The sequence below is a fragment of the Odontomachus brunneus genome, unplaced genomic scaffold (genome assembly GCF_010583005.1).
Source record: "Odontomachus brunneus isolate Ranch 3 - 2012 unplaced genomic scaffold, Obru_v1 Obru_scaffold_004, whole genome shotgun sequence".
Taxonomy (NCBI): domain Eukaryota; kingdom Metazoa; phylum Arthropoda; class Insecta; order Hymenoptera; family Formicidae; genus Odontomachus; species Odontomachus brunneus.
Window position 1 is genome coordinate 2,087,992 of NW_022639454.1, and position 9,546 is coordinate 2,097,537.

Below are 9,546 nucleotides of genomic sequence, written 5' to 3' on the forward strand. Positions count from 1 at the left end.
TTTATTTCTGAGTTATGAAGCATTTTGTTCTGTGAAAAATAGAAAATAACTAAAATTTACAATAAATGTTCAATGTGCCTTCCGTCCATTTCAACACACAATTCGGCACGTCTCTTTATTGAATATCAAACATGTTCAAAGATTTTCGGAGTATTGTTCATTAAGAGTTTTTGGTTTGTTTTAACGAGTACTACATATCCCTAAAATTTGATACCACCTTTTGGGAACACCCTGTGTGTGTATATATATATATATATATATATATATATATATATATATATATATATATATTAGGTTGATTCATAAAATTCGTGCGGATTTTTGGTATTAGCAGGATAGTTTCATACAGTTGTCGTAGTTTGAACATGAAAGGCAATAATAAGTTTTTCCGATGCATTATACTGTTTTACTTTCGTAAACATTGTTAGAGTTTGGTATTGAGTTGATCCATAAATTCGTGCGGATTTTTCAACAAAATTTAAATACATTTTTGTTCTTATTGAAAAAACAATTTTAATCAATAATATACGCGTCATTCTATTCGACAATCTCTTGCCACCTATCATGTAATTTTATAATTCTTCTCTCGTAAAACTTTTGTACCCCTTTTCGACGAAGACACATTCCGAACGATTTTTCATATCTTCTAAAGAAGCGAACTTTACACCGTCAAGAGAGTTCTGTAATAAGTGAAACAGACGATAATCGAAAGGGGCAATGTCGAGTGAACATGGTGGATGAGAAGAAACATCCCAGCCGAGTAACAGGCTGCTAACTGTTCGATAATTAACAGAGATTACCTCATAAAATAAGTGCCACGCGAGTTCACGCGATTTCTCATATCGAGACGATCTCGACGCGCTTACCAGGCGATCTTTTTCTTCCTCATTTTACTCCACCATGTTACATGCTATTCCCGAGGAGCTGCGAGCGCGCCCGTGCGCGCGAAGAAAGTCCCGCGCGAGACGATATTTCGATATAATCGTTGCATAAGGAGAAAATAATTTCGCGCTCGAGCCGAGTGTGAAGATGCGCAAGCGAGGTCGCAAAATTGATGTTCCACTTGCATGGAATCCGAATGGTTTCGCGCGCCGGTTACATGGCCGATGCATTGGTTGTTGCACGGCACGGTATGACACGTATGTGTGTGTGTGTGTGTGTGCGCGTGTGTGCGCGAGTCCGTTTAACGCGCGCGTGTTCGCCGTTCTTTAAGTGCGACGCAGTTTCTACTGTAACACCCCGAGGGCTTCTTCCTTATGAGCGTGCACGCAACGCAACTTAGTTGCAGCCGCAATTAACGCGCCGTTCTAGGAGCGCGCATACCTGCCGCGGTGAACCCAAACGACCGGGTGCACGTCGCCGCGGCACATCCGAACATCATCGGCAACAACAACCTGGCGCTTTAATGAGACGGCATAAATAATACCGCGGCCGGCAGTATTTAGGGTAAGTTCGGCCGGTGTAATGTGCGAGACTAGACTGACAGCTGATACGTCGAGTGGGCTCTTAAAATCACTTAGCGGCTCTCTCGCGAGAACAATCCGCCGGAGAATTGCATGAACATTGAAAATTACAGCTCGCGAGGCTCGTGCAAAAATCTCTTCGCGGACGCTAAGCGATCGTAATATCTCTCTTTCTCGTTCCCTAACGGTTGCGTTACGGCTGTTCCCACTGACCGCGATATTACCGTCCGCGATCTCAGGCGTTTTCTCCTCGATTGTCGCACGCCCGGTGTATTGCCGGTATCCGCGAAAGCAGCGCGTAATCGAATCGATCGGAATACTTTCGATTACTAAATGCACCGCGAGAAAAGAATGGTTCATCTACACGGAAAAAAAGATTTGCTAATATATGGACAATTAAAAATATTAACTACAGGAGCAAATTTTCTTGCTTTCATAGTAAAGTTATTTAGTTGTGATAGCTAAAAGATTTGCTATCGCGCGCAGATATTCAGAATGGAGAATTCATTCTGTATGAGCAGAAAGTCACTCAAATTCTAATATTTTAATTCTAATATATATATTTTAATTCTAATATTTTAATTCTAATATATATATTAGCAAATCTTTTAGCTATCACAACTAAATAACTTTACTATGAAAGCAAGAAAATTTGCTCCTGCAGTTAATATTTTTAGTTGTCCATATATTTTAGCAAATCTTTTTTTTTTGGAATCGGAATTATTACTTTTGGCCGTATCTTTCGGTTGTTCCAACACGAAAATGGTAGTGGTAGCATGCATGCAAGCTTATTGTCACTAACATTATGGCAGAATGAAAGGAAATGACTTTGCTGCCTCTTGCTGGAGAGCAATCATCTCGTTTTGCCCCTCCATCTGCCATCATTGCCGGCGAATCGATTGGTGTGAATACGTTTCCTCGTCACTGGAACATATTCACTCCGAATGATTGAAACACTCGCTCAAATGGAATCAGAATTCGCTCTAAGCTTAAGCGAAGAAATTGCCATTTCGAGCGGCAGCATTTTCCTTATCGCTTCGAGTGAAAATGCCGCTCGCTCGTTTCGATTCCATTTCAAGAAATTTAAATAGTTGATTAGATTTTTTTCTAACGAAAGATAAACAATCTGAAAAGTACAGTGACAGCAGACACCCTCGAATTTGAGCGACTTTCTGCTCATACAAAATGAATTCTCCATTCTGAATCGTCGAGCGAATATTTTCAGTCGTAATTGAAGAGCGAGTCCGACGTGTACTTGTTTCGCAAACTTCGTTACGGAGAAATCAATTCTCCAATTCATCTCCGATCGATTGAAGCATTCAGTCTGGATCAGGAATCCGCTCTGAGTTCGGGTCGAACGTCACCTCTTGCGATTCGGAGAGGTGGTGTTTTCATCAACGACTTGGAGTGGATTTCTACTCGTTTCTAGTGAGGCTCAAGAAACTTAGAGAGTTCATGTCGATTCAACGGCGATATATATATTGTACGTGTCGATAAACGCGCGCGTGTCGTTTCGCGATCGAGAACGGTGAATGTGGATCCCTTCGCTCTCTATCTGCGCGCGTTTCTTTGCAAAAATCGCGACGATTAGATATGCGCATAAGAAACACGCGCATAATGATAATGTGTACCGACAAATAAGTCTTACGATAAATTAATCTGCCGATCCGCTTTCGCATAGCGACGCACACACACACACACACACACATGCGCGCACACAGGCGATCGATTGGCGACCGGTGTATCGCGAAGAAACGTTCGTAAATTATGCCTTTTTTCTCTCAGACGTCGACGGATTTATTGTAATGTTAATTGGCCAGGCTGAATTGATAGGCGGCATTACGTTCTCTCCGTGATTTTGACAGGCTGCTAATACGGTTCGCGCGACTTCCTTCAACTCACGCACGCCACATACGCAACTTGTTATCGTGTTTTGCAATCGTTGTGTCGAGAATAGTTTGCATAAATGCAGAGCGCAGAATTTCATTATACGCACGAGCACTTTAATACACAATGTTTCTGCGCGAATTTCAAACTGGACATGTAAAATGTGATATAATCGCCGAGACAAAATCGACCACCATCGTGGTGCTCGCGACTTTTCCTGATTTGCGTGGTGACAAGGCTTTTATTGTCCGCGCATTTTTAGTTAAGCACCAAAGCACTTTAACGAGTTCTATTTGCCGAGACTTTCGAAGTCATTTCAACAAGGACATTTTTCGAAACACGTCAACAACTTCAAAGTTGTTCTTAGCTCGATGGTATCAAAGCGATAACAACGAATGTTAAGGCAAAATGGTAATGTGCGCGTTTGACGTTAAAACTCGAAAATAGGCAACGATCGTACGTGCTCGCGCGAAAGATTGACTTCGTTAGTGGATTGTCTTCGCGAATCGGAAGACGCGCTGAAAGAAATCCCTCAATTATCAGAACAAAAGCGCGTTTGCTGTTTGACGATCGTCAGAGGAGCGAATCGAACAGTTACTAATAGTTACTTAGTCTCGTGAATCATTTCTCATTATCTGTCATTCTAGCAAACACGCATTACCCGAGATACAAGTCACATTTGTTCTCGTCTACTTAGATTAGTTACGTCTCTATTACGGAAGTATTGCTTGGAGCATTAAAAGCGGCAACACATTTGCTCCCACTACGGCTTCATTTGCTATCCTATATCAACAGACCATTTACTGCTGGTGTTTTGGATTAGCAAAATTCTTTCTGTAGTTCTTTCGGCTGAGTGTGTGAATTTTGAAATTAAATCAGATCGCATATCCGTGAAACCCGAGGAAGTCCACGCTCAGCTGAAGTGCGTTCCAAAATTCAACTTTGGTTACCATAGTTCTACAGTTCATGTTACGTATACTGTAAGAAGTGGTAACCAAGGTTGGAACCTTTGACGAGCGGCGAAGTCCACGGCGAGTTTTACGGCCGAAGATGCGAGAGACGCGTTTCGGCGATGGTCCAAGAAATCGGGACTATTCCGCCGAAAGCAGGGCTCATCGTCTCGTATTTCCCGGTTCGTTGACTGTGTGAAAATTAAAGGTTGTTGACTCGCGCGGCTAAGCACGTAAGACAAGGCAAGGCAAGGCACGGAGCGATCCGCAGGTGCGGCTCTGCCGGTGCGTCCTCCTCGCCAGCGTCTCTCTTTCTCATCTCAATCGGCCGCTTTTACTGCAAATTGCTTCCTCGACGAGATACTAGCCGCCGTGACGTGTGAATGCACGTGTGTATGTGTGTGTATGCATGTACATCCAATACAAGCGTGTGCTCATTAGGAAAAACGAAGAAAAGGCGGCCGACCGACCGATGTACACGCGATGCGCGCGGCAAACACGGTCAACCCGATGCACCGGCGGTGCAGAGCGCGATGCAATAATTATTGTGCCACGCATTCTTCCTCAAGAAAGCGGCAAATTAATTCGCTTTGCGTTCATCGGCCGATCTTTGCCAACGTCCGGGCTAGTTCGCGCGCCGCGGCCATTGCTCGGCTTTCCATTCTCGCTGCGCGAGTGGTCGATAGATTTTTTCTCTTTTTTTTTTTCTTTTCTTCCTAGTGTAACAAGGCGCATTGTGAAAAAGGTCAGTCGTAGCGACGCGAGCCGAGTGAAACGAATGTAGTTTCAGGGTCTTCTAACCGCTCTGATTCTTCCGGGAAAATTTTCGCGTTCTACGAATCTCTTGTTTGTGTCTGAGAACGAGAGCTCAAGATTGATTCTTATCGTTTGACTTACCAAACCTTCTCTCCCATCAGAGGTAGAGCATCTGATCTGCATCTCTATTACGAAGTTAAATCAACTTGACCTGATTAATGTAATTGAGAGGACATCAACATGCATGTTTCGGTTTTGCGCGTTAACTCGCTACTCTGACAGAAAAATTTTATTAAAATCGACAAGTATTTCCTTGATGGGTGCCATTAACATATTTACTTAAATTTATATTCTCTTTATTTAAACTAAATATTGTTTATTTAGATCAGGTAAATAATGTTTGATTTAAATGAAGAGAATGTAAATTTAAGTAAATATGTTAATAGCATCCATCAAAGAAATATTTGTTAATTTTAATATAATTTTTCTCTCAATGCACGCACACAGAAAAATACATAACGCGTTCAAGTGAATGTTATTCGTTTCAAGTACCTTCATGTGTAAGTTTACATATTCGGAAGTCTACCACAAATTTATTATAAGAATTGAATTTATTCGAAATGCATTCTAAAGTCCCTAATAAGTTTAGCGTCTCTCATCAAGCATATTAAATTAAAACTGAAATTTGGTTTACTTACTATTGCATAGACTCGAGCCAATCTTTTCTTCGATGAAGTTTTATGATAATCTTATAAAGAGTAAATTCTTCTTTCCCGTAAATGATAACGAGTTCTTCTAAAACTTGATAAAGAGTACATTTGAAGATTGTGACATCGAGAAAATGTCGCAGATAATCATTATATCGAAGAAAGAAAGTAAACTGAGTAATCACTTTTCTTAGCAGCAGAATGACATTCTGTGTGTACTGTCGACTGAACTCTGCAGGTTGCAATCCTTTACTTTAATCAGATCGTCGAGCTGATTAGATCTTTATTCCGTTTGACGCGGTCGCAGATAAAGTTCCGAAAAGTACTCACCCCCGGTTTTTTTTAAACTCAGTATTCCTACATATATTGACGCGCTGATTACGAATATAATAGTGAAAATTGGCGACTACTTGATTTTCATGGTGAAAACCATGAAAAACCTATAAAAATTATGGTTTTTTACATTTATCTTAGTAAATACGGAAAATCATGACAAATGTTTTAAACAAAAGTTTTAGATCTCATTGAGATAAATATTTTAGGTCCTACACATTTTCACCGTACAAATGATAGTTTTCGAGGAAATCGAGTATAGAGACCGTAACAGCGTTGTTATTTCGCCATGTAGACAGTATATTTCCCCCGAATCGTGGCGAAAAGAAATAAAAGAAAGAGGACTTACAATTATGAAAGAACTCTAACAACTTTTTTTAAGAATATTTTTAACATTTTTAAACATTTGCAACACGGAAAAAATATCGAACGACTAGCGGGGGGATGCGCCCTCCGCACCACCTTAAAAATTAACCTAACCCTATCTATCGTCACATTAGCTGTCGGTCATTGTTTGTTAAAAAGTTCTTAAGAAAGAAAGTTAAACACTTTTTAACCGCAACGACGATAGATATTAACGCTGTTACTGTCTTTATATCCCATTTCCTCGAAAACTATTATTCGTACGGTGAAAATATATAGAACCTAAAATGTTTATCTCTGTGAGATCTAAAGCTTTTATCTAAAACATTTATCATGATTTTTCGTATTAACTGAGATAAAATAATACGTAAATAATAATACATAAAATAATACGTAAATAATAATACATAAAATAATACGTAAATAATAATACATAAAATAATACGTAAAAAACTATAATTTTTATGGGTTTTTCATAGTTTTTAATGAAATCAAGTAGTCGCCAATTTTCACTATGATATTCGTAATCAGCGCGTCAAAATACGTAAGAATACTGAGTTAAAAAAAAATCGGGGGTGAGTATTTTTCGGAACTACACCCGCGGTCGCAGTTGGCGCGACAATAATTTGCGTAACCCAAAGATTGATTTGATTCCTTTGATTTGATTCTTTCAGAAGATACATGTCGTTGGAAGAAACGCAGCGGAGTGAATCGACTTGTGTGTGTCACTGTCTGTAAAGTGATGACAACGCAGGACGTTTTTATCGGTAAGATAAAGCTTGCCTAAGTACGAAGCATGTCAAACTACCGTAGCCGATAACGCTTAGAAAATCCGATCGCGTCGATAGGCTCCGCTGCCTTTTACTTTGTCGAATAGTCAATAAAGTGCACGATGAGGCGGGTGCGCGCGGATCGCATTGCTCAAGCAGTTTGAAAGGAAAGTTAATTGTCTATGAACGATCTCCTCGGCGAGAGGCTGCTCGCTTGCGAGCCTAATCAACGTTTAACGCAATTATTCGTGCGTTTACGCGCTATTATCTCCGGCGTAATACGACATAACGCAATTCCACCGGCGTAATCCAAGTCGAAATTTTGACCCTATGTTAAACCTTCAATTCTACACCGCATTGTAGAATTCAATTCTAATAATATAATTTACTCCTACTTTGATCTTGATGATGTCTGAAATATATGCAACAAATAAAATGTATATTTTATATGCTATTTGACGTTTTTGTTTTGTTATTTATTAAATTTTTTAAATATTTCTATAAAATATTTACATATATTCTATGTAGGAGCTAAAGCTTCAATAGAGGTTTGCAACTAAACCTACTTTGCTTTCTAAGATTCCTAAGATTCCTAAGACTTTATACAACGTTAAAGAAAGCGAAAGCGGAAATTTCAGACATCATTAGAGTTAAAGTAGGAGTAAATTATATCATTAAAATATTAAACCTACTTTGCTATCTTAACTCCTACTGTGTAGAATTCAAAATTTAACATAGGGTCAAAATTTCGACTCTGAAATGAGTGTCAATATTGTCAAAATAGGTTTCATCTAGGTTGTAGATTATCTATGCAGGCTCAAACTATTTTTAAGAGCGTCAAAGTAGCGTTAAAATTTTGACAAAGTAGAGTTAAAGGTTCAAAAGAGAAGTTAATGAATATCAGTATCGTCAAAGTAGGTTTTACTTAGGCTATAAACTGTCTAAGGAGGCGCAAACTATCTTTAAGAACGTCAAAGTAGCATCAAAATTTCGACTCAGGAATGTCGGCGCGTTACGTGAAACAAAACAAAAAGGAGAGAAAAAAACAGGGAAGCAGAGGGGAAAGAGGGAAATGAAAATAGGAGGAACAAATGCACTGGCGAGTTTCCAGAGCGTGGAGGTATTAATTAGGTAACACACGTGAAGAAGAAACGCACAGCGATTTACATGCTAACCGCGACTGTTAGCAAACCCGACCGATCGTCGAAGCGAGATAAGGGAGGAGAGTCCTCGGAAAATTCTGCTTCGGGCATCGTTCGAATGGAATTCTGTCTTGGATCGCTCCACATTTAATATACGTACGCGATACGCTCAGAAAAATTTCACTCCACTGCTAAGAAAAGCGATTACTCGACTATTTTCAACAGAGAATATTCTCTTGGTATTTTAGACTATCATGGTGTTGTCCAATGCTTTTCTTGTTTTCCGGTTTTGGACTCGAGGCGTCTTCCTCGTATTTAGTTCCAACATTTCGTGAACATTTCAGTTCTGTTCCCTGAAGACCTGCTCTTTGAAGAAGCGAACTGAGATGTTTACGAAACATCGTAACCAAATATAAGGAAGACGCGGTCCAAACCCGGAAAACAAGCGAAGAATATTCTCTTGATAATAGTCTTTGAATACACACTCGTTACAAATTTGAGCAAAGTTCACACATTACTAATGTACTCAGTGAAAGAATTTGTTCTCCTTACAGAAATATCAGATAAAAGTCTATTTGAGAAAAAGTTGGTTTGATTCTACGTAGTGAGAGCAAACTGAATTTTTATTTCACTTTAACGTGATTGGAATGCCGAGCTTGTTAGGATTTGAAATTCTGAGCTTTAAATTTAATGCTGGCAATGAATTTATGATAGATTTGCGGACACGTGAACTTACAAAATATTCAAAACAAGTGCCATTTCTTTGCGTGCAGTGTGCATTTTTGTGCAGATGGAAAAACAATTTTCGCGATTACGCGAATGGTGACGATTCGCGGTTGTCTCGTTTCCGCGAGGTGTGTCCGTAATATTAGAAACAATTAAAGAGTGACGCTTCAGCATCTTCACAAATATTGTTAATATACGGCGCTACCGCTATCTCTCGAGACCACATCCTGCGAAGACAATACCGACGGCTGTGGAAATACAGGTCTCACGTTGCAAAAACCGGATAAGTTTATCTATCTGCGTTTATCTGAAACGCATATGAAAGCGCAGAAAGAGAGAGAGGAGAGAGAAACGAAATTTATCGGGAGCTTCTGGGATAACCTATTCCCTCAAGCGCTAAAAAATTTAACATAAAAATTGTACGATAAATTATGTGTACGTACAAACAT